Here is a 26947-nt window from a genome sequence, read left to right on the forward strand (position 1 = left end):
TATTGAGAAAAGGAAACTATAAATTGCTCAAGCGATTACCCTAACATCCTATGTAGGAACCCTATTTTTTTTTTTTTTTTGCAAAATCCTGGTTAAGATAGGTTGCTCTAGTACATAGGCAATTGTAAAAGAACTGTATCACTACTTCTACATGGCAGAGAAGGCAAACATAAAAATAAGTTGAAAATATTGGCTGAAGACCAGGGCTTTCAGCATTGGTAATTGTAACCAGATCCCTATACAAGACTTCTTATCTGTCTTATCTACTTGTAACACGGAAAGGAGAGGTGAATAAATCACAGTAGAGTGGTACAGGTACTAACAGTGCACATACACTTTCCCATATCCCCCCTGTGATTGGATAATTACAAGTAAATCTAGCACAGGGGACTTCAAGTTTATTACTTTCAATTTCAAATATCCATAACAGCCACACAATTAAATTTCATACTGATATTCCAGTAGATATACAGCATCTGGAATATAGATAGAATGGGGTTGATCTATTAAAGATGTAGAGCATGTTCACTTTGAAAAGTAAATTTTCACTTAGCTTAGTACATGAGGTATAACTAAGTTTTTGCACAGAAAACGAATCCTTTGCAAGGAAAATCAAAACATATTGCACATTCATGTTTAGATGTTTGAGGTCAGCAAGGATTTACCTCATTCACTAAACTAAATTACAATTCACTTTGCAAAGTGAGCATGCTCTACACCAATAGTAAAACAACCAAAATGAATCCCATAAGCCTAATTAAGTGCAGATCATTTTAGGTCAATCTGACCCTTTATTAGTCAGAACTCCTGTTGGGAAAAACCCAAAACATTGCACACTTAATGTGTATGTGAACCCAAGAACAAAAACTAAATATATAGCAGTTTGCTACTTTTTCAGAATTGGTAATCTGTTGAATGATAGACAGGGAATAACTGTAGCTTGCAGTTAATAAGCAGGTCAAATGTAGAAAAAATAATGCAAAACAAATTCAGGATGGCAAAGAACATGCACATACTGCAAAAGGACACACACTGCAAAAGGGGCAAAGGGCAACCCCAATGGAAGTAGAGTGGCCTGGGATAAATTAGGGAGGGTCTCCCCCCAGTAGGTGGGTCCTCCAGAGAAGCTCCATGCTATTAAAAACTGCTCAGCTGCCCACATACAGGTTCTGACAGTGTAGGACCACTCATCTGGCTGCAGATTACTTTTCCAGCTACTTCTGCCTCATCAAATGTGGCCTCTCTGATCACAGCTGAGAAATATATACTCCTTAGATGTGCAAAAATAGCCAGGACGTTGGTTAGACATAGAGTTAAACTGTCCATACATGGATTGAAATTCCACAGGTACAACAGAGACCAGCCAAACATCTATTCATGTGTGGGAGTGTGGTTGAACAGAAATCATTCTACTGATCAATTACTGTTCAATCACTCTGTGGGATTTTAACCATTCAATCAGTGCTGAATGCTATAGAATGCAATACTGATCAGTGTATTCTGATGGCAGGAAAGTCTTGCCGCTGTTAGGCTAAGTCCACACTAGCTTTGTCAGCAGGCATCAGACAGGCGCTTCTCAAACGCCACTCAAAATTCTGCACATGGCAGCACACAGTGCTGGTCCCATGGAAGCGTTAGCATTGCGTTGCGGCAAAACGGACGCCTCTGGTCGAGTCAGGAGGAGTTGAAGCCTCCCATTCAAGTCTATGGTGCCACAGTTGCACAACACCGAAAATGCTTCCTAAGAAAGGGGGCCACCCCCTGCGCTTGCCTGATTGCCAGGGTACATCCACCATTAGGGTAGATTACTTATAGACAGAAGATAGTTGCCCAATCAAAGTGTAACCAGTCTGACCAGAGCAGTCATTCTCTTATGTCTATAGGCACTTTAAAAAATATCAGACTATTTGCCAACAGATGCTTGGCAAAGACCTCACTCAGCATTTCAATAGTCATTGTACAAAATGTTTACAGTAAATATAATTTTTATTCTAATAACAATTTTACAAACATAGCAATACAGTCCAAACTGTTTTTATTGCTTGGATAAAAGGACAATTTCTGACAGCTGCTGGCTGGTGCTGTGTAGCTGTTTCTACACATCAGGGTGTCACATTTTCTAGAACCCTACTAGCCTGCCATCTATCAAGTGAAAAAGAAATAGCAGTTATTGCCTTTGACTTCACCTCACTTCAGTATGTCCCATTCCCTGCTCGTAATTGAAGAGCCCAGGGTTTTGTCTTAACGACCATCAAAACAGGAAATTAAACATTCTATTTGATACAAACTTTACATAGATACAACTGATGCATATAAATAAATACTTTGGTTTCTTTCAAGCTGTTGGTAAAATTATATTGTGTGGATTTTTTGTAATAGATTATATTTATTTTATCTTTATTTATTAAAATTATTTTTTTACTCCAATCAGTTGCAGTTTTTATATACAAATAAAATAAAATGTTGTTCCCTGTAGTTTAGTCACAATCTAGAGGATGCACTATTTGAAATCAAATAGTTATTGTACTGTAGAAATAAAGAAGCTGTTTTTACTTCTTTTTGTAATGCAGATTTTAGTGTATTTTGGAATTATCTCTAGGCATTTATTCTTTTATTCTGTTTTTACATGGGAAGGCACAATTAAAGTGGTTGTAAACTCTAATTTTTTAAAAAAAAATTGTTCAAAATATCTAACAGGTTAATACTTACCTGCTCTGTGCAATGGTATTGCAAGGAGCAGCCCAAACCTCCTCTTCTTGGGTCATCTGCCAGTGCTCTGGGCTGTCTATAGACACAGACAGTGAAGCTCAGTTCCACCCCCGCTTCTTCGTCACAAGATTTGACTGCTAATCCAAAATAAGAACTTGGAGGGCTCTTTAAGATAACAGTGTGCAGAGGACAGTTCTGAATTTCTGAAAACATCAAACATTTTTTTCACTTATTGAACAAATATAACTAAATGCTTCAAATGGTATATTAATTAGGTCATAAGTAAGCAAATAAGAGACATTTATTGTTAGGGTTTACATGTACTTTAAACTAGCTGTTATTGCAGCAGCTATTAGAGCTCATTGATATAATTACCATTTCAGGGAGTGTCAAACTTCCACGCCACCTGCAGTTGCTCCCCACAGCTACTATATCTTTACAGTATTTCTGTAGCAAGTAGAGAAAGATCACCAGTAAAAACTGCTACACAATAATGCTGACCATACACTAAAAAATTTGTGTTGGAAAATTTTTGTTTTAGGAGCCTTCAGTTTTCTAAGCATTAGTAGGGTCAAATCGATGTTCATTTTGGACCACAGTGGCAAGTAAATTTGAAGGCGCAGAAGGGAAACTTTTTTCGAACAAATTCATTTCTAATAGGGAATACATTTTTTAAAATCCAGAATTAACTGTTAAAAGCAATTTTTAAATACTTTCAAATGAATATTCATACAAATGTTTGTTTAACCACTTAAGCTTTTACCTTCTTCATGACCAGGGCATTTATTTTGCTATTTGGCACTGCGCTACTTTAACTGACAATTGCATGGTCATGCCACACAGTATTCAAAAGAAATGTATTTAATTTTTTTCACACAAAAATTGCTGATCCTTGTACAGAGCCCTTTGTTGTTAGAAAACACAGGGCTCTGTACTGTGATTTGCTAAGCAGATCAGCAGGTCCTGGCCATAAATCATTTGCCGGGACCTGCTGATGGACTTATGCTATACCGGATGACAGCACAGATAGGACAGCATGTGTGCTTGTGCGAGCAACCTACCCGGAAATGCCGGATTGCTTACATATATGTGATCCAGCGCAGAGCAGCCCCCCTGCCACAGTATATCTCCATGGGGCGGTTCCCTAGTGGTTAATAATCTATAAATGTATTACTAGCTTCATTCTGTTTTCTAAACACTAGCTCTCACTGCTGACCTTATGAGACCTTCCTACTTGCAACAGAAATACTAGGGTCAATTTACTACAGAAAGAAAGAATGTTCACTTAGCTCACTTAAGAATTTAACAAGATAATGTGGCTCTGTAATCAATAATACTTCATATTTTTGTGTAAGTACTTGCAAAGCAGAGCTTAGACTGGGGTAACAAAGAAGCAGCACAAACAGCACAGTTGTTCTCCAGTGCTCATGTGCTAACAAGGAGCATGCAGAGAAAAGTAGAAAGCATGAGCTCATCAGTCTGCTGCTTCTCCAATCACTATTCAGTTAAAGGCTAGGGGTGAGATAAGACCTGAAAACCTAACTGCTACTAAAAAAATTTCCAGTCTCCTACCCTGCTAGACGGGACTGCACTGTGTTGCAAAGCTGTGTAAAGCTCGATACTAGGTTCATAAAAAAACAAATCATCTGGCAGGTAAAACAGCACTGATATAGATATTTCATCTGTGTATTGAACTGTTTGCCTGGCGTTCAACAGTGAACATTCACTTTTCAAGGTGAACATACACATTCCAAAGCTAACAGTCTCCATTGCTTTAATATATCAACCTTTCTGAAATGATGTAGGCTGGCCATGGATGGATCAAAATTTAGTTGGTTCAGTAGGGACCGGTCGAGCTCCGATCTATGTGTGGGAATCCCTATTCGGCAGACGTCAATCATTAGATCTACTTTTGTTGAATGGATATTTTGGAAAACTTTTGTTGAATGGATATTTTGGAAAACTTGTGTTGATCAGTGACTGCAGTGCTGATCAGTGTATTCTGACACTGGCAGTATACCATTGTCAGAATATATTGGTTCATTGGGGCAGATTCCATCATCCACTTCGCTTGTCTATGAGCCCACTGGCCAAACTGATCATCTATGGCTAGATTTAGGTCCTAAGCGGAGCAGTTGTGGGCAGCCCAGAAATGAAAAACTCCCAGAAGTGGCGATAATGGGGTTTATTTACTAAAGCTGGAGGATGAAAAATCAGGCTCACTTCTGTATAGAAACCAATCAGTTTCCATGTTTTATTGCCAAAGTTTAATTGAACAAACTAAGGTTAGAAATTGAGTGGTTTCTATGCAGAAGTGAGCTTAATTTTGCACTCTCCAGCTTTAGTAAGTAAACCTCAATATGTCTGCTTGGCAAGCTCAGCAAAGAGATTTAGTCTAAAGCTTAGTTTTTTTGTTCATCTAGTGGGCTGAATAAAAAAACAGATTCCTCTATCCACACAAACAATGTGGATGGAGGAATCCCCCCTACCAGGACAATGTATTCTGAAAGAGGCTTCCACTGATCAATGGCAGCAGCTGCTAGTTGAGAAAGGTTTTCCAGCATGTTCCTTTGACAGGAGTCAATCAAATGATTGACTTCTGTCAAAAGGGGATGGGCACACACTGATCTGAAGTTTGATCAGTGTATGACCAGCTTAAAGATGAACTCTGGGATAGGAAAAGTACACCCATTAGTACACTGCCCTACACAAAACGCTAACCAGTTTATAAAATATTGCAAATTCTTACCATTTAGGAGAAAAGATTAATTACATTTTCATGACTTCATCTCTGTAATTCAAAAGATAAAATCATCTGCTCTGACAAGGAGGAGGTGTAACAGCAGGGATTACATCATATCCTCTCCTCTCTCTGCACTAAAAGGAAACTACAGTTCCCATTAACCACAGGGAATGTGTAAAACCCCCTATTGCTACCATACATGATGGCAGCAAAAGGTTTAAATACTGCTTTCAAATTTTCATTATTTATTGCAAATCCATGCTGCTCATATCCTCCAGCTATTTTCAGCCACTTTTTGTCTACATGCATGTGTTCCAGTGTCAGCTGCACAACATTTCTCTGGAGTTGTTTACTGATAGTGACAGCAGTAAATGATGACTGTGCAACATGTCACCAACGCAGGTTGTAGTCTCCACTATAAAGTGCTTGTGTGAAAATGTGACAACTAGGGATGAGGTTTGGTTTGTTGCTACAATGGGTTCAAAGTGAACCAGAGATTCACTGCCCAGTAAATGTATGTGCAAATTCACCCAGGAGAACATTTGAAAACCATGATGCATTGCATGGCCTTTGAACTATGGCTGCCAGGCTTAGAAGGGCCAAGAAGGGAGGTTTTGGTTAAACCAGTCCTCCTACTTTAAAATAGGGCACATGACAGCCATACTGTCAGTGATTTTGAAGCTGTTGTAGGGAAAGCATAGGAATAGCTGATGAACTGCTTAACCACTTCATGTCCGGACACTTTTACCCCCTTCCTGTCCAGGCCAATTTTCAGCTTTCAGCTCTGTCACACTTTGAGTGACAATTGCGCAGTCATGCAACACTATACCCATATGAATTTTTTAGCATTTTTTTGAGACAGATAAAACTTTATTTTGGTGGAATTTATTCACCACTGGGATTTTTATTTTTTTTTTGCTATATAAATGAAAATGTCCAAAAAGTTTGAAAAAAGTGTTTTTCTTATAAAATTTTGCAAATAAATAATCTTTCTTCATAAATCTTGGCCAAAATGTATTCAGTTATCTTTTTAGTAAAATAAAAATAACCCAAATTAGTTTATAACCAAAAATTATAATTTTTTTAAAAACATTTTTTACATTTTTATTTTATTTTTTATAATATTAATTATGTTTTTTTTTTTACATACTCTCGACCTAGCAGTACAGTGTTACCATAGTGACACTGTACTACTTGAGGGGGTGATGAAGATTTTTTTTATTTTTTTATTTTTACACTGATTGCTTTTACACCTATAAAGGCTGTAAAAGCAATCATTTCTCCTTCTCTCTGTCTGCATTCTTGCAGCCACTGAGAAATACTGTGTGAGCTGTGATTGGTCACAGCTTGTCACATGGTACAAGGCTGTTGTGAATAGCCTTTTACCATGTGATCTCTGTGATCATTCACAGATTTCACACGTAGTAAACAATGATGTCAGAAGTGACATCTTGCTAACTCCTATTCATGTGATCACTGATTGGCCAATCAGTGATCACATGATCGAGACCTCACACAGAGGTCCCGTTCAGCGATCGGTGTTCTAGAAGTTGTTTGTTTCAGTAGTGACTGAGCTGTGAGCACCCGAGTCTTCCTCAGAGGATTCTTCTTCTTGTTTTATTAACACAGATGAGGAAGCTGAGTTGCAATTAGATCATTTGAAAACCATCTGGATATCAGGAGAGTTGATACCTGTAAGTTCAGAAGGGGGATAACGCCACTGTTTGTGATACCAAATCTGACATAGAGGATTGAGAGGTTGGCTGTGCTTAATAGCATAAATGCGTTTTGATTCTGTGGGGTTGCTTCATGAAGGTGAGGGGGCAATCTTACCGGTGAAGGATCCCACTTTTTGTTCACCTACCAGATTTATGTTTATTGCTGGAGGTTTCTATACAGGTGAAACTCGAAAAATTAGAATATTGTGCAAAAGTTCATTTATTTCAGTAATGCAATTTAAAAGGTGAAACTAATATATGAGATAGACTCATTACATGCAAAGCAAGATAGTTCAATCTGTGATTTGTCATAATTGTGATGATTATGGCTTACAGCTCATGAAAACCCCAAATCCACAATCTCAGAAAATTAGAATATTACATGCAATCAATAAAACAAGGATTGTACATAGAATATTGGACCTCTGAAAAGTATAAGCATGCATATGTACTCAGTACTTGGTTTGGGCCCCTTTTTCAGCAATTACTGCCTCATTGCGGCGTGGCATAGAAGCTATCAGCCTGTGGCACTGCTGAGGTGTTATGGAAGACCAGGATGCTTCAATAGCGGCCTTCAGCTCTTCTGCATTGTTCGGTCTCATGTCTCTCATCTTTCCCTTGCCAATGCCCCATAGATTCTCTATGGGGTTCAGGTCAGGCGAGTTTGCTGGCCGATCAAGCACAGTAATCCAACGATCATTGAACCAGGTTCTGGTGCTTTTGGCACTGTGGGCAGGTGCCAAGTCCTGTTGGAAAATGAAGTCAGCATCCCCATAAAGCTCGTCTGCGGAAGGAACCATGAAGTGCTTCAAAATCTCCTGGTAGACGGCTGCGTTGACCCTGGACTTAATGAAGCACAGTGGACCAACAACAGCAGATGACATGGCTTCCCAAATCAACACAGACTGTGGAAACTTCACACTGGACTTCAAGCATCTTGCAGTGTGTGCCTCTCTATTCTTCCTCCATACTCTGGTTCCTTGAGATGCAAAAGTTGCTCTCATCAGAAAAGAGGACTTTGGACCACCGAGCAACAGACCAGGTCTGTATTTCTTTAGCCCAGGTAAGACACTTCTGACGTTGTTTGTTGTTCAGGAGGGGCTTGACAAGAGGAATACGAAATTTGATGCCCATGTCCAGGATCCGTCTGTGTGTGGTGGCTCTTGATGCACTGACTCCTGCCTCAGTCCACTCCTTGTGAAAGTCCCCAACACTTTTGAATGGCCTTTTCTTGACAATGCTCTCCAGGCTGTGGTCATCCCTACTGCTTGTGTACCTTTTTCTTCCACACTTTTCCCTTCCACATAACTTTCTATTAATGTGCTTTGATACAGCACTTTGGGAACATCCAACTTCTTTTGCAATTACCTTTTGAGGCTTTCCCTCCTTATGGAGGGAGTCAATGATGGTTTTCTGCACAACTGTCAGGTCAGCAGTCTTTCCCATGATTGTGATTCCTACTGAACCAGACTGAGAGACCATTTAAAGGCTCAGGAACTCTTTGCAGGAGTTATGACTTAATTAGATGATTAGAGTGGGACACTTTGAGCCTAGAATATTGCACCTTTTCACAATATTCTAATTTTCTGAGATTGTGGATTTGAGGTTTTCATGAGCTGTAAGCCATATTCATCACAATTATGACAAATCACGGCTTGAACTATCTTGCTTTGCATGTAATGAGTCTATCTCATATGTTAGTTTCACCTTTTAAGTTGCATTACTGAAATAAATTAACTTTTGCACAATATTCAAATTTTTCGAGTTTCACCTGTATATCCAGCCATATTGAAGATTACACACATGGACGATTTGTTTTTTTGTTTACTAATAATTGGTTTTGTGGACTTTTTTATAAATTGATTTAAGTTAAGTGTTTACCATAGAGTGTCACTTGATTTTCATTTGTGCATTCACCCGATTTATATATATATTTTTTGCTATTTATATAGCAGTATAGTCCCAAGTTTGGTGACTAGAGCATGGCAAAATATATACACTTTGTAACATGTGGGCACTTGTCAAGTGTTAGTCGCACATTTATGTGGAAGGATTTGTTATAGTCCTTGTGGACTGTCTTTTATCCAGGTTAATTTATCCTGACCATCCCATTGTTTGTTTCTATAGGCACAATAGTGCTATTTGTCAGCTAATTTCCACTGCACCTTTGGGCATTCATTTTATGCCAAGTGTTTTATCACATGTGGTTTAGTGCTATTTGTGATTTCACCCTGTTTAGGGACACAAGTGGTCTATGTATTGTGTTTATTATGTGTTTTGCACTTTTATTTTTTATATGGTTTTATTAAACATCACTGTATAAGACTGTATAATAATATGAAAAATTGAGTTTGTGATAATTATACACAGGAGGATTCACTAGGGGTGAATTTGAAACCTCAGTCTGATTTAATAATTTATATAAATGCAAGTGTGGGAGCGCAGCCCCATTTTTGTCACATTTAACTGTCTTATATGTTGTTTTTTATATTGGTAAATGAGTTAAAAAGGGGAACACGCGGCCTACAATCACATGTGAAAATAGGTGAAACCAAGCCTCTTCTTGAGATCTTATATATGTAGTGTCACCAACAACCACTTTACACCCAAAGTGATAGTAGAGTACTCACTTACCAACTTCCCATGACCTCCTTAAGGCTAAGAGTGGTCATAAAGCGCTTGTGTAATCTCTCTGGACATCTGCATGACCTTCCAAGCTGCCTCAGTATCACCCAGGAACACCGTAAATAAGATAAATGTATGCAGGTTTCCCACATTAAAATTCATGTAAAGCAAGAAAGAAGAAGCCTCTCCATAGTGTAAAACCTTTACAATGATTTATTCTAGCGACCAAATACACTCACATAAGTTAAAAGACATGCGCATGTAAATATAGTCACCAAACCGGCATCAACATCCACTTCCTGGAATGCAATGGAACATAATGACGTCAGTAGGAGGCCCATCCCAAAACGTTTCATCATCACAAAACATTTTCTGGGGCAATTATTAATTTATTCAGTGTATATTTTTGCATTGTTAACACAGATCACTTCTGATTACACTTGTTTAACGCAACACAGTTATATTCCATGTTATTTAAAGGATTTGTGTATTTTCTATATTGTCTTAAAAGCTGCTTGAAAAGATTGTCTCCCTGCTGCATGGTATATTTATTTATTTATTTATTTTGCACTGGTACATGTCCCTCCAAGCTTTCCTTGCCTTTTTTAACAGTGGTCTGTCCAGGGGCGGACTGACAACTCATGGGGCCTCCGGGCAATAGGGGATCATGGGGCTCCTGTGTCCTTGCCCAAATTCAAAAAATCCTATGAAAAAGGTACCAGGGGGATCTCATGGGGCACCCTACTGACCCTGGGCCCTCGGGCAGTGCCTGAGTTTTCAAATGGCCAGTCCGCCCCTGGGTCTGTCTATTAGCGCTAAAATGGCCCATATTTAACACCAGACCAATAGATTTCAAAGTCAGAATTGCCCATCACTAGTGACAACTGGAAACACTAAACAAAGACTTTCAGGACAGGATCTCTAACAATTAATTTAATGAAAGCTGAAGATGCCAAAAGTTCAAAAACTTCTTTTCAAATAATATTTACATGTTAAAGCTTTTGCAAGATTTCAAGATTTAGTTTACATCTATTTGAAATGATAAAACGTATAAAAAGTGAACAATTACTGTGCTAGGTACACATCCTTTGGTCCTTTATTAAATCAACCCCACTGCTAGATGAACTATAAATGTCTGTCTAGATGGTATTGTACATCAAGTGTGGCACATAAACAGTGAGAAGAAGTATCGCCGTTATGCTGGAGAGGGTGTAGGGCAATAGGGACAATGGCTTATATATGGTGGGAATGCCCAAAAATTCTGTTATTTTGGCAGGAGATAATTCATCATATGCAGGAGATTTGAGAGACATCTATCCAGAAGGATCCGTGGGTGTGTCTTTACTATAAAACAGAGATGTCAGTAAAACAATATAAAAATAGTTTATCATACCATCTGATTAGTGCTGCAAAGGGTTTAATCCCTAAGTTTTGGAAAGCACAGGATCCTCTAACAATGAGGGATTGGATAGACAGAATTGAATATGTTAACAGGATGGAGGAACTTTGTTACATGGAGAAAGATTAAATTGAAAAATTTCCCTCGGTAGCAGAACCAGAGAATTTAAATGGTTAAAGAGATCTATATACATGACTAGATCAATAGGAGGGGAAAGAGAGAATAAGACAAAATTGGACAGGGTTTCTTTTTTTTTACTGGGGGGGGGTTTGGGGAGGGAATGGGGATAAAGTGTACGTGTATGACGTAATAGGAATTTATGGCAGTTTTGTAATATATTTTGTAAAGGAAAATCTAATAAAAGATATAATAATTTTAAAAAAAATCAACCCCACTGGCTTACATACAGTATTTGCAAGTGCATGGCTGTTTATATTACTGCTTAAATTCAATATGAGGGGTAGCTAGGTGCACCATCCCTACTGTGAAAACAACTAGAAATTTTCTAGTATACCTAAAAATTACCTAACTTACATTTAGTTTGCTAAAGCAAAAATATCATATAAACTGCCACAATTTTTTTCTTAAATGCTAAGTTCACCTCTTTTCATCCTTTGTTTGTATCTGTGTGCTATTGATCCCCTTAAAACTCTAAATCTTTTTTAGGCCCTAGCTGTCTACATGCATTGACTCCACCAGCAGCTTTAAAACATCACTCTTGACTGGCTTCCTGATAGTGACAACCATGGACTATGCCTGTTCAATGTGTATCAGCGCAGCTGCTAGAAGTGTCCAAGTGGGCAAATGTGACAGGTTAACAATGCAGCAGCACAACTGGGTGATAGATGTCAGGATCTTCATGGCAGGATCATCAGGTATTCTTTTAATGAAAGCTAAAATTTTTAAAGATTAAAAACAATTTCTGAAATTATGTTGCAAAGGCAAAGCTTATATGAGATTTTAGTGATTGGGTTAAGATCCACTTTAAAGGGAAACTATAGTGCTTTCATATATTTATTTGTTTGTTTGTGTAAAAACTTGAAGAAACTTCGAAAGCACACCAAAATATATTTGACCAAATCTACTATCACTTACCTTGTGGTTTTCCAAAATACTTTCCCTGGTCAACACTAAAACTTCCACCTCATATAGTATAAGCTAGCTGTAGATTGCCTGGATACTTCAACTTGCTAATAATTAAAGTTTGGAATTCATTATATAACTTTTCATAATAAGCTTTGATTATTTTTTCTTATTTTTTGTTTCCCAATATTATACAGAGGTCTATGAATTAAAATTGGTTGATCTTGATAAACTTTTTTTTGAGCCATTATGTTATTTCGTTTGATGTTGCATGGTTATTTATCTCACACTACAATATATGTTATTTATGTTATTTAGTTCTTTTAATATATTTTACAAGAGGATTTTGGTATATAGTTCCTAACATATGATCTTGTAAAAAAAAAATACAATTACATCATCAATTTCAGTGAAAGTTAAACATAAAAATAAAACAAACTGCAATTGATATGGAAAAGGGGTTAGTTAAAATTCAAACGGCAGAGAGAGACTTGTTAATATAGCTCAAATTTCACCTCGGTTGAACCATTTAGCATAATATATTTCAACAAAATATTGTTTTAGTCACAAGAATATTCTATAGAAGCAAGCTTATTGGAAGAAGTATTGCTTTAGGTGAAATTTTAATTCTGAAATGTGTTGCTAAAAGGGCTTATTTAAATAGGCTCTCTTTGGAATGAATATTTAGAAAAAAAAATTGCAGGATGATTTATAGCAAAATTATATGAACAGAATGAAGGACAGAGGGATTTTTATTAGAATGACTTTCATTTCCACAAATATAAATGATACCTTTTAGAAAATATATTGAATTTTATTAATATTCGTGAGATTGCCCGCAGTGTCTTTATTCATACCTATATAATTTTCATTACTATGTACAAGGTGTATTTACCCTTTAACCAAATAATGCTTAAGCAATTCAATGCAGGGCTCGCTTCCAGTTTCCCAACTCACGCAATTTATTCACTTCCCGTCTGCAAATCAGTAGAATGTTTTAATAAAGAGAGACTGATTTTAATATGCCTCAATCTGAACTCAGGCTGTTCAATGAAAATTAATCCAAACATTTAAAAGAAAATATTAGCCAACACTGGTCAGGAAACAAAACTTAACTGTTTGAGGTCACAGCTTGAAAATATTTCTCCATAAAGAAACATATATTAGGATTTAGGTGTATTCTTGCATATCTTTGCAGTTTTGATGAATAGGCCTCGTGATTCCAATTATGTTCCCCCTCAAGCTTGACTCCTAAATAGAATAAAATGGTTTCTCGATTTATTTATTTTTTTAAACTGGTTTCTTACAATCCTTCATGAATGTGCCTTTTTCCCACACAAAAGTATTTCTTAATGTAAAGGAAATCTCAATTTTTTGGGGAAATATGTAATCTCTTGTTGCAATATACATTGAAAGAATTTTGCAGTCTTTGTTGCAAAATCTTACATATTCACACTTTTTTTATTCTGACACAAATATAACAGTTACTTTCTTCTTTCTGGAGTCTAAGTGGAGCAGTCTTCCTGCTATAATCACATGATGAGTCTCAGTGTTGATAAGAGAAAAGCTGCTGGTAAAAGCAGTGCTCAACCATATGAGCAGAAATTCACATTTTCAAAACAGTTTCTTCTCAAAAAAGATTGCTAAACTAAAGGAGTATAATGTTCACTTTAGAAGGTGAATGTGGAGTTTAGAAAGTGTCAATGAATATAGCAAACCTGTGTTCACACTAAATACCATATTGCATGCAAAGAAAATTTAAATAACATATTAATTGCACATAACTTGGAGTTCAAACTAAACACAACTTCACCTAATTCACTATAATTTATTCTTTTCAAAGTTAACATTTTCACTGGGTGCTCAACTTCTATCATTTTAGAGTTTACTAAATGTACTAATTTTGGCTGTTCAGAAAAACTTAGCCAAAACTTAAATGGAAAGGCAAAATTTCTAAGTTAAACTAAAAAAGGTGTTTATTGGATTTTTTAGGGAGGGAGTTAGAAATTGGAAAACAACACTGCAGGAAAGTCAGATTATCTAGACCAGAAATCTCCAAGCTTTTCAAAAAAAGGGCCATTTTACTGTCCTTTGGACTTTAGGGGAAGCCTGATTGTGGCCAGTGGGGGTAAAAAATGTCTTGGGCCTAACATCAGTGAGAATATAACATGGCCTTATGGCTGGTGGTCAGTAGGAGGAGTAGCAGTGCCTCATCATTGGTATTAGTAGTAGAAATAGTACCCCATTATTGGTATCAGAGAAAGAGAAATAGAGCCCTATTGTTGGTGTCAATGGGAGGAATAGTGCTTCATATCATTTGAAGGAATAGTGTTCCAAAGGCGGGATAAGGGCTAGCAAAGAAGCACAGTATGTTTGTTGTCTGCTGCGGGCTGTTATCAACCGCAAGTTTGTGCCAGTGAAATTCCTGTATTCAGTCAAGGCCTCATGCACAGTGGATGTTTTTGCAGCTGCTTCTAGGGGTGTCAAGCATTTTTTTTTTCTTGCCTCTAAACTCCCCTGCATGTTAGCCTATGTGTCGATGCTCACATAGGCTTTTAGCAACATGTAGTGGCAGGATCTTTTAGAGGCAGTAAAAAAAGCCACTTCCAGTGCATCCAGGAGCAGCAGAGTTTTGGCAGAAAAAATGCTTGACACTGCTAAATGTTGCTAAACGAGTCTAAATACTAGGCACATTTAGCATTTGAGGGTTTATTCATTTTAATAGCCAGAATAAGTTATTCTGGCTAATTAAATGAATTAACATCCAAGCTCTTGAAGCCTGTAAATGTACCTAAAACCTTATAAAAGCTTTAAACACTTTTACAAGCATCAGGCTTTTTTTCTGCCAAAACACTGCTGCCAGGAGGAAAGACTTCTAGGAGAGTTTACAAAACATCCTGTGTGCATGAGGCCTTAGATGTAGATTCACAGAATTATCAGCAGAGCTCCCAGTCACCAACATTTCACTATAAATTGGGACCCCAGACCAGGGGAAGACTGACAACTCATGGGCCCCCGGGCAATAGGGGATCATGGGGCACATGTGCCCTTGCCCAAACTCAAAAAAGCCTATGAAAAAGGTACCAGGGGCATCTCATGGGGCCCCCTACTGACCCTGGGCCCTCGGGCAGTGCCCGAGTTTCCAAATGGTCAGTCTGCCCCTGCCCCAGACTGAACAAAGTTCTCATATTCCTCTACAAACAACTTTATGTACAAGTGTCATATAATGGTGTTGGTATGTGTTTTACAAAAGCAAAAATATAGCTTTTATATATCCAGTACTTAAAAAAAATCCTGACTTTGACTCTCAAACCCCAATGTTTCCAACGGAAAACAGTCTATTATTTGACACACCAAGATGGATGTTGTCATAAAAAATATATTTTATTTCTCAATAAGCATTAAAACAACAACAAAGCTAAAATCCTGGCTAAGAAATGAAAAAAGAAAACATATACTGTACATATGAACTTCCAACACTGGCAGTGTATATGTATATGTGGCTTGTTTATTTCTTGGCCAACATTTTAGCGCTATTGTCATTTTAATGCTTATTAAGAAATTAAATATATATTTTTTTATTACAATATCCATCTTAGTGTTTCAAATAATAGATTGTTTTCCTTGTTCAATATTTATTTTAGATTTTAATATATAAGTGATACAATAAACGTGCTCATCTGCAAATGAGTTTTGTAGGGTAACTTCTTGGCGCCCGCACCTCCAGGCCCTTTTCGGGGTCTCAGATGCCAGGAGGTGGAGTGGGGTTTGTTATCATGTGACCACCATGATTGGCTGTCACAGCGGTCACATGATTGGAAAGCTTCTGATCACAAGTCGAGATCGGAAGCTTTCCTTTAGCCGCTGGTAAATGTGCCGGGTAAGCATGGTGCGCACTCTCAGCACAGTTCCATTTTTCTTTAGGTACGCATATATGCAGCCTCTTGGCATTAAGGCCCACCCACTCAGAGGCCGTATACATGCGAAGGAGTTAAAAATCTGAAGTATACGTGAAAGTTAACATCGCAAGTAGGAAAACAAACAATGACAAGCACAACATAAGCCACATCACAGCCTGGATGAAGGAGGATGGGGAAAAAGAGTTAGAGAAAAAAAAGGGGGTAAGGGGGTGAAAAAGTGGAGATTAGCAGGGCAGTGACAGGGCTATGTGGAAAGGGGGGGTAGTGGTCAGATCTGCTAGCCCAGCTATAATGACAGGAGTTGTTGCTCAAAACCCACTGGAAGGTGGTGTGTAATAGATTGTGTTCAATTGGATACATTGGCTTTTGAGAGTCAAAGTCAAGTTTTTTTTAATTGAAGCACTGCATAATTTGTTGGTTCCTGCAACTTCCCTTAACTTTTTGGTAGTTTATGGCTATTTATGAGATTTGCCTTGAGGCTTTTTTTTAGTATTGTAAATTTAACTTTTATTTACATATACCAGTTTAGCGGCTCATTATTACTAAAAATATTGGAGAAAATATTTTTTACTAGGTATTTTTCTAAGAGATCCCAGGCTTACAGTTATGAGAGTGTTCTAAAGGAGCCAACAGAGCTTGACGTCACTGCCGCCTGGAGCCACGAGGAGGCCCGGCGGCCATCTTAACTAAGGGGTTTGTATTACTCCTCATTATTCTCATTGATACTGAGTGTTTTACTACCCTGTTTTTATCTATAATTCTGAGCATTAAATATCTTTAAATACTACACCATGGGTACCTGTTTTATGGCTCCCTGTGGAGCCAATTAATTTTCAGGATACCCCATTCATGATCCACTACCACCAGAGGGAGGGAGCCCTGTAACCAGGCTGTGCACCCGTCCAACCTTAAGGGGACCTCTGGACCTAGCAGTATAACTACATACCATCAAGACCAGATCACATACCCTTAGATGGAAGCTCACCCACTCCGCCTGCCTAAGTGACCCTGGTGGATATTAATTACATGCGCAAAATGTATGCGCGTGCGGTGAGTGCGCATTTTTAATTCATGTTCCTGTCTCAAACTTGTCTCGTTATTCTGCTTTAATAAGTGGATCATCTTTCATCTTATGGACTTTATATTTTTGCTTTTACTTTGAGGACAATTCTTAATTTACTGTTATTATTTAGCGCCGCATTTTTATATATTTTGGATTTTTTTAAGGTTTGCTGGGATTACCTTGAGTGCATTGGCTGCTGACTTGAGAGCGCTCACTTTTATTTTTATTCATAATATTTAGCCTCTTGTTTGCTGGTCTGTTAAGCCTGTTATTTTGTAGAATTTAGGAACACACAAAACATTGTAAGTAATTTGTGTCAAAACTACCTAATATACAGTATTTTACAGTAGTTTATTCAATTATTAAAATCATAATTAGAGGTCTAACATGAAATATGTTCACGTTCTCCAGACTTCTCATCCTAAACACCCCCCCCCCCCCCACACACACACACACGCACTTTTTGAAATCATAGTGATGGCTCTACCCAGATTGTCTTGCTTTCTTTTGAATTTAGCATGGCTGTGCCTGCACAGTCATGTCATCCATTTACAGATCCTAAGGAATCACTCACTCAAAGATATCAATAGAGTTGATGTCACTGCACTTACAGTCCATTGTTTATTTCCCTTAGCACCATAACAGAATACCCATACCTCCTGTAGAGTACAAGAATCCAAAATGATCAAATGTATGTTGTATGTTGCTATGTATCATGAATATAATTGTGTGTCATCACTTGAAAAAGTTGGGAACCACTTTATTAAAGTGTATCTCTAGTTAAAATGTTGTCACCAGCTCAAGGAATACCTACCTACTGTATTACAAATTAAAAAAGAAAATTTTAGACTAGACATACATATACAGGTAAACGAAAGTATTTACTTTCAAAAACTTCAAGCAGGTAGCTCTTTGTTGCAGGAGACAAATGTGATGTCTGCAATAAAATAAACTTACCCACCTGTTCACAGTTATCTGTAGAATGTACACTGAACTGTGCAGGTGCAGCTGAGTTTTCTTTCTGGCACTGTGCCTATGTGATGACTGTTCTCTCATGCAAGGATATGACGTCATCCCATGCTGACAAATCAATATGGCTAAAGATTGGAACCCAGAAGAAGACAAGGAGAAGATGCCAACACCAGCAAGAGATCTTGGACTGTTGAAGCAGAATGTCACATCTATGGTAGTGAGCTCTATAAAACCACAGCTTGGGGTTCCCCAGGGCGCGGAGTCTAAGCCCCAGCCTGCTTGTTCACCAGGGCCCTTTATGGTGGGGATGGACTTGGAGCAGGCTGGAACCAGGTCGTGGCCCCCAGGTACACCCAGCTGAGGTAGAAGAGACCGCTAGTGGGAGCAGGGTACAATGGGAGTAGACACAGGAGATCCAGTAGGTAAGCTGAGGTCAGGACAGGCAGAACACTAGCGATGTCAGGAATGAGCCGGGGTCGGTGCACGGATAGACAATACTGGAGGAATGTCAGGGACAAAGCTGGGGCCAGTACACAGATATACTAAACGGACACAGCCGCCCACTGGGGAGCACCAACAACAAACTTTGCTCAGGCAATGTGGCTCAGTCTGAGCACATCTTAAATAGACAGGCAGACAAGGAGGTGGGACAGGAAGTGATGGAATGAAAGGACATAAAACCCAGGGAATAGCAGACAATGCCCATAGGTGAGCACAGAACAACACACATGTGAAGGAATCAAGAGCAGCATGGAGGTAAGTGTAAACACACCAGAGGCTGCAAGCTAGCTTGTGACACAGAAGTAAGTATTGGGACTTTAGTTCCACTTTAAAAGGCTAGGTAAAGTGTTAAAAGGTTAATTCTAAGAGTTAGGTTAAAGGTGAAAGTTAAAAACATTTTGTTTTGGATAAATTAGGAAAGGATTGGAGCCTCTGTCAGATTTCTACCTCCATATGTATCCCTAATGCAAACATTTGTATTTTTCTTTTGTTTTAATGTATTTATGCATGTTTTGTATACGTGTGTGTGTATATATATATATATATATACACACACTCACCACCCACTTTATTATGTACAACTTGCTAGTGCCAATAAGATATTCCCCACACCATTGCACCAGCCTAAACTGTTGATACAAGGCAGGATGTTGTTTACACCAAATTCTGACCCTACCATCTGAATGTCACAGCAACGAGTCTGCCCATTGTCCTCTGACGTCAAAAAGGCATTTTCCTCCACACTCACTTTTCTCTTTTTTGGACCATACCCTGTAGACCCTAGAGATGGTTGTAGGTGAAAATCCCAGTAGATCACTAGTTTTTGAAATACTTAGACCAGCCCGTCTGGCACTAACAACCAGCCACATTCAAAGACACTTAAATCCCCTTTCTTTCCCATTCTGATGCTCGGTTTGAGCTTTGGCAAGTCATCCTCACCACGTCTACATGCCTAAATCCATTGAGTTGCTGCCATGTGATCGGCTGATTAGGAATATGTGTTACCAAGCAATTGAACAGGTGTACTAATAAAGTGGACTGTGAGTATATATATATATATACTTTTTAATGCACACTGATGTTCTAATATTCATACTTATATTTTTTGTATTATTTTTCAATGCCAATAAATCTATTTCTTTCACTAAAGCAATTAGCTCCTCTATTCGGCTGATTTTGATGATGCAGTTCTGTAAAAATGTATGTCTTTTGGAAATGTGTTCACTCTCATTTGTTTGTTTTTTTAATCTGATGCTTCATCAGTGTTAAGCTAGCCATTCATGTCTCAGTTTTTTTTGTTCAGCAGGTGGGTAGATGGGAGAATCCTAAATCCTCCCAGTTGTTCTATTATATTCTGACAGTAGGGGGATTGCTCCACTGACAGAATATACAGATTAGCTGTACAACTATTGGTTGCAGCCAATTAAACAGCTTTTTTTTTAACAGATTGATAGATCAATTTCTATTGAGCTGTAGTGGCCACACATGGATTGAAATTCAGCCAATCCCTGCTGAACCAGAAAAATTTTGATCCATCTATGGCCAACTTTAGCCCTGAAGAAAGGGGAAGCTGCAATGTCCTGAAATGTATTGATTATGTGTTATGTCATTCACTAATAAAGTGATCATTAATTTTCAGCGGGTTTAAATTTTGACATCCTTTTCATGTATGATGTCTCACCCACCTCCACAATGCTCTATCAAAAAAAATGGATTGTCAGTGGTGGGAAATTTCTCCACTGAGGACAATGACAAAAACAAACACATTTTTGTAGAGCTGAAAAGGCTTTGAACTTTTAACAAAACGTTATTGCTGTCCACACCTTCCTATACTAGTGGCAACTGCTCTCCCCATTTAATTTCCTGGTGTCACAGGCACAGGGACTGATAAAACAAATTTACAAATAATGTCACATACAGAAATTAAAAAAATGTATATTTAATTTTAACTTCTCATTAAAAAAAAAGACTTGGCTTTACACAATAATTTTTAGTGTCAGTGTTTGGGTTAGCATTAATGAGAGTTAGGCTAAAGTGTTAGATCCGGGTTAGAGATGAAATTTGTTGGTTAAGGTGATTTTTTTTTACAAACTTTAATTTTTCACATACTTTCAGCTTTACTCTGAAAATGATGAGAGTTTTCTTTATCTTGATTATATTCAAGTGATAGCTAATGTTGATTTAGGAATGTTCACACAACAAACAACTTATAAAACTATAAAATGATTTCCAAACTTGAAATGTCATATAGCTTCCAATGTAATTCATGAGTTGCTAACATTTGTCATTCTTTGGGATCTTTCAGGAATGTATTTTGTTCCCAAGTCACCTATATTTCATTTTATATGTCTGCTGTGGCTATGAAAAAGCAGACTACATCTGCTTGCCCTAGTAAAGTTCAATATGGAAACTGTTCACCTGTCTGTCGCTTCTCATTAAATTCTTACCTCTTCATTCACATTCTGATCTTTGCAAATGAGCATTTGCTTAATAAATGTTCCCAAGACTAACAGTGCAGTGAAAATCCCACACAGCAGTAAATTATTAACTGAGTCACAGGGGGAGTGCCATATATGACTTTTCAGAATGACTTATTATGTGGATCATCATGTAATTATGAATTTTTCAAGCCATGATAGAAGAAAATTGAATATTTAATATTTTATGGACATATTCTACACAGAGGACATTTTTAAAAATTTTATGATAATTTTTGGTGTAAGCAGAGCGTAGAACAAAAGTTACAAAATTATTGCAAGGTGGAATATTTAATGACAATGAGCATCAGTGGCTTATTGCCAGTTTCTATACAGTATAATTAATGAAACACAAGTTTCGGAACCTTAGTGATGAACCATTCTATTCAATAGAAATTTAGTCCATATTTATTACAGCATATAACCCAGCATTTAAAAAGGTTTTGATGTCTCTAGTGTACACAAAACAGCATGTGAAAGTGGTATAAATATATAAAATTCTAAATATTTTTTTTAAAAACTGCAAAAATGTGATGGTTGCATTTATTTTCTTTCTTAGGCTTTCTTTAATTTTCATCTGGTGATTCAGCCAGCAAGTCTGTTGTTTTTCAAAATCCCACTTCTCCAACAGAATGTATCAGTTTACATGGATGAGACAAACCATTTAACACTGGCAGGGGTGGTTAAAATGATCAGCTTTTATTTATTCATGCAAAACCTTTATCCCAAAAGGAAAAAACTGTTGCTGTAACTGGTTATAAATTGTAAGCTGAAGTGTGGGTTCAATTAGTTAGTGTATTTATATCTCCAAATACATGTAACATTCCCCTCCCCTCAGACTGACAATGCTGCTATCTGCTGTGCCTCATGTGCTCATTCATCCAGAGTTGTGTCTCACTAATACTGGAGGTGTGTTACTGGCCAGATCACCAGATGAAAACAGAGGGGAAATTCCAACTGAAAATGGATACAGTCACCACATCTAATGATTGGTAAACTGCAATGTATTACACTTTTGGTTTAGAATTTAACGCTGCTTGAAGCTTTCTGGATCTGACTATATTACATACAATATTTCTGAATCATGATGCTTCTGTTTAAATCTTTCAGATCCAAAAACTAGTAGAAATTTGTAGAATAAAATCCATTACTATTCAGGAACTGGTTGGCCTTCTTTCGCATCAACTTCTGAATAAATGTGCGAAGATTTTGTGTCAGGAACCAGGTCTGGAACTTAGGCCTTCCACAGGCTGGAGCATGAGTTAGCTGTTCTGCCACTGCAACCTTTGCTTTAACAAACAGAATTTTCATAGTTCTGCATCTGATCATGTAGCCAATCAGGGTGACAATTATTTTGCAATGGCAACTTTTATGGCAACAGCAACAAGCAGCTACCACCAATGATCCTACAGAGACTTGTCTTCCATTGCCTGTTAAATTTATTGGAAACCCTGGGCATTACAGAGGCTTCCTGAACCAATGTCAACTTCATTTTCAGCAGCAACCTACTTGATTTTCTATGCAGTGCTCTAAAGCAGGCTTCATAATTTCTTTGTTCACTAATGAGGCCCTGGAATGGGTTTCCCCATGCTTGAAGCAAGACAATGCTATGCTGAGAAATCTTGATAGCTTTTTGGCAGCCTTGGACTTCATATTTCATGATTCTAACTGCATATTCACCTTAGAAATGGGCTCTGTGAGAAAATGAAAGATGAGTTTGACTGAATGGATATACCAAGTTATCTTGATGCCTTTTTCAAACTGAAAAAATGTGTTTTTTAAGTCTCAACTCACATCTGAACTATTGAAATGATCTGTGCAGATTAGAGGTTCTCTCAGTTTGTCCCCTTACATATTTAAGGACTGTCAAGCCAGCAGAAGAGTCAGACGGCGGGAGCCAGCTTCGGGAGCAGAGTCTCTCTTTTTTTTTTCTTTTTTCAGGTGGTGGCGGTGGGCATTGTGATTGACGTTGGATCTACTTTGGGGGACATTCTTTTATTTTCCTTCTTTTAATAAAAGACTTGTCAAAGACTGTCTCCTGTCTATTTTCACACTACAGTTTTTTTTTGTGAATGGGTAGTGGTACCATGTACCCCATACTCATTCACATAGGAGGGGCGGGATCTGGGGGCCCCCTTGCTAAAGAGGGGCTTCCAGATTCTGATAAGTTCCCTGCCTGCAGACACCCACAACCACAGCCCAGGGTTGTGGGGAAGAGGATCTTTTCCCCATCACCATGGGGACAAGGTGCTTTGGGGGGGGTGAGCCCCCCGCCCCAAAGCACCCCCTCCATGTTGAGGGCATGTGGCCTGGTATGGTTCAGGAGGGTGGGGCGCTCTCTCATCCACCCCCTTTCCTGACCTGCCGGGCTGCATGCTGATAAGGGTCTGGTATGGATTTGTGGGGGACTCCATGACATTTTTTTTTTTTGGCTTTGGGGTTCCCCTCAAAATCCATACCAGACCATAGGGCTTGGTATGGATGGGAGGGGGGACCCCACGCCATTTTTTAAATTATTTTTTAATTGCTGGCAATTCTTTCTTTTACATTCAGCTGTCAGTGGGGAACCTCACTGACAGCTGAAACATTAACGCATGGGTTTTACTACTAAAATACTGCCTTGATAAAATAACTCATGCGGTATTTTAGTAGCATTTTTTAGTGAATTGAAACTTTTTTTTTAAAAATGCTATACGGTATGCTAACGCATACTCAGACACAGATAAACCAATTTCTTCTCATTTAATGGGCGATGACGTCTGGCTAACTACAGAACATTTTCAGTTTCAACTACCTTCCCCAAAACTTGGCCTTAAGTTTATAGGTCCTTTTGAAGTAATGGCTCAAATAAAAACTGTGGTGTAAAAACTCAATGAAGATCCATCCTGTCTTCCATGTGGCTCTTTTAAAACATTTTAGAGACTCCTTTCCCAGGATTTACACTCACTTCACCAGACTCATTCCATGTTCAAAAGAAAGAAGAATTCATTTTGGATAACATCTTTAATTTTGCCTTCATAATGGTAAACTGCAGTATCTGGTAGGATAGAAAGGAGGAAATTTTGCATTGTCCAAATTTAATAAAAAATTTCCACAAAAGATATACTGATAAGCCAAAGAGAAGACCTTGAGAGGGACAGATAATATCAGATGAGTCTGCCAGGCTTTGATCTGAGATCTGCCATGGAATATGACTTACTGTATATATTTTAGCCTTAAGACCTTTATTTTAGTGAATAGAATTGTCATTTGTTCTGTAGAAGTGAATTTCAGGCTTACCTGAATCTGATCAGGAGGCCAATCAGGGTGATTGGTCAGCTATTTAAGTCCATCCTGTTTCCTGTTTCCTTTTCAGATTATTGTGCTCCACATATAATACTGCTTGCTGTTTTGTTACTCCAATGTTGATTCTGTGTCTTTTGATATGGACTATTTGATTTCCTTTTCACTAAGAACTCTGTCTATCCTGACGTTTCCAGCCACTGGTCTTCACTCTTTACAGGTACATGCCTAACATTTTGCTTACACGAACTACTGATTAAAATGAAATGGGTTGAAAGATGAGAACAAAATCCCATCAATCTCCATCTTGAACTGTCCAAGGAACCAGGGATCCTGAACATGAGCTGTCCAAACTAACATAAACTCCCTCAACCTGGCCTCTACTGAACACGTTTTGGCAGATGAAACCTCAAAAAGAGTTTTACTGCTCCTGGGAGGGAGGTGTCTTGGTTTTGTTCAAAGGAACAAATTATGATTGTGAACTTTCATCCCATTCTGTAGTCTTTACCAAGCCTATAAGATTTACCATCTCTAAATTGTTTGCTACATTGCCTCCTGCCCATTTCCTGTTTTTGGAGATGGGGTTCGGTTATGATGGATAACCCCCCCCCCCCATGGATTTATATTATTTCTGCACCTGGCTTGTTGAGGAGAGACAATCAATGATGGAATTCACCAATGGAATTCTGTACCAATTCATCTTAGAAGTGGTAACTGCCATCAATGCCTTGAAGCATTATTAAACCCAGGACCCTGCATTCACTGTATCTGGTCTCCCAGAGTACACAGAACATGTAAATGCAAATATTAATATAATAATATAATACCAGCAGAGCACTTGTTACAGCTTGTAGGAGGAGTTTCATTCTCCTGTAGCAGGATGCAGGACCTCTGACCTCTGTCTGGAGAGTGTTGATTGGCCCTGTGCTGATCACATGCACTCTCCCAAGAAAAAAAACAACTCTCTACTCTAGCAATACACACCAAACTGAGAATGTGCAGCTTGTCCCTAGCCTCTGTTCTATTAGGAGATATTTGGGAGGCAATGGAAGAAGAAGAGGATCAGAGAAGAGAGGATCAAACATCCTTTTTACACAATGTGGAGGATTGACCCCTTAGGTTCCACAGGGAGTATAACAAGCATGCTTTACTGCATATAGAGACAGATTTTACTGTTGTGGGTTTAATAACACTTTAAGCAAAAGGGCTCCTCTGGCCATTTCTGACAACATTATGGTCCTCAATAAGCAATGCATTGTATCAATTGCTGCCTCCCTGATGAAGTCACTGACAAGTTTGATTCTACCAAGGGACCACAAAACCACTGAGATCTCATTGATGGCTAAAAAGTCTGCTTTTATTTCTTCTGCCTAAATATGGATTACCTTAGCTACTAAAGTAAGATGCATTAATGGACTACAGTTGCTTGCTGATGGGGGGGTACTGATTCCACACAACTAGTGGCCTCTTTAACTGTCCTAACTAGGGGAAAAACAGAAGAAGTTCTGGAAAAGACTCCATAATCAACTACTAGAGCAGGACTTGTGACAGGTGGAGCTACCTAACTGGGCTTCATATCTGACAGCTCATGGATAGTGTCATTCACAGCCTGCATAATGGGGTTCAAGTTTTCAACTTCCCTTGACAGACAAACTAGGCACAGCATCCTTCCAGACAAAATCAAATGATCACAAACACAGCACTGCTCAAAAATTGGATGATCCTTGTGATGTGAGGCTTTTAGATATTGTTACAAAGTTACATAGTTAGTGAGGTTGATAAAAGACACTAGTCCATCTAATTCAACCAACAAGAAAAATATATTGAAAAACCCCATCTACACAATCCTATATCCACAGTTGATCCAGAGAAAGGCAAAAAAAATCCCAATAAGGCATGACCCAATTCACTCCAGTGGGGGAAACAAAATCCTTCCTAATACACAGAAGCAATTGGATATTCATTGGATCAACTACCCCTGGTATTATTACATCTAAATATTAATATTAAGTTACATTATGTGCATTTATGAATACACCCAGGCTTTTTTACCTTAGCCAGCATCTGATAGTGGGACCTTGAATACATAGCAGCTTCTTCAGAACATCTCATGGTGGAGAGACAGACAAACGAAATGACAGATCCCATAAGCTCCCATTCAGGTTCTAGCAGCATTGCAGATCCACAGGTGGTGGCAACATACTCACTTGCAAGGTACCTAATGGGTTAAAAGCACAACAGGCAAGTTGATAGAGTCTGCTGACAAACAAGAGTGTCAAAGGAAAAAGTGAGTTCTGCCTTCCAGGGAATGAGAAGGAAAAATGTCCTTTTTAATGGCACCTCAGACAAAAAAAAAAAACATTTAACCCATGCAGCTCGGAGGAGCCCCACTGCAAGGATAGTTTTTTTTCATTTTCCTTAATTTAGTAAATTCACCTCTTTGGGTCTGTGGTTC

The 26947-nt window shown here is 38.2% G+C and overlaps 1 long non-coding RNA gene across 3 annotated transcripts in view; it reads left to right on the forward strand.

The window, feature by feature from the left end:
* The window catches only part of LOC149459921 (uncharacterized), a 348229-nt gene that overhangs the window by 243187 nt on the left and 78095 nt on the right, over positions 1-26947 (forward strand). The window lies entirely within an intron of this gene.

This window comes from Staurois parvus, unplaced genomic scaffold (genome assembly GCF_062004578.1).
Source record: "Staurois parvus isolate SC_StPar_1 unplaced genomic scaffold, SC_StPar_1.0 ptg000243l, whole genome shotgun sequence".
In the NCBI taxonomy this organism is placed as follows: Eukaryota; Metazoa; Chordata; class Amphibia; order Anura; family Ranidae; genus Staurois; species Staurois parvus.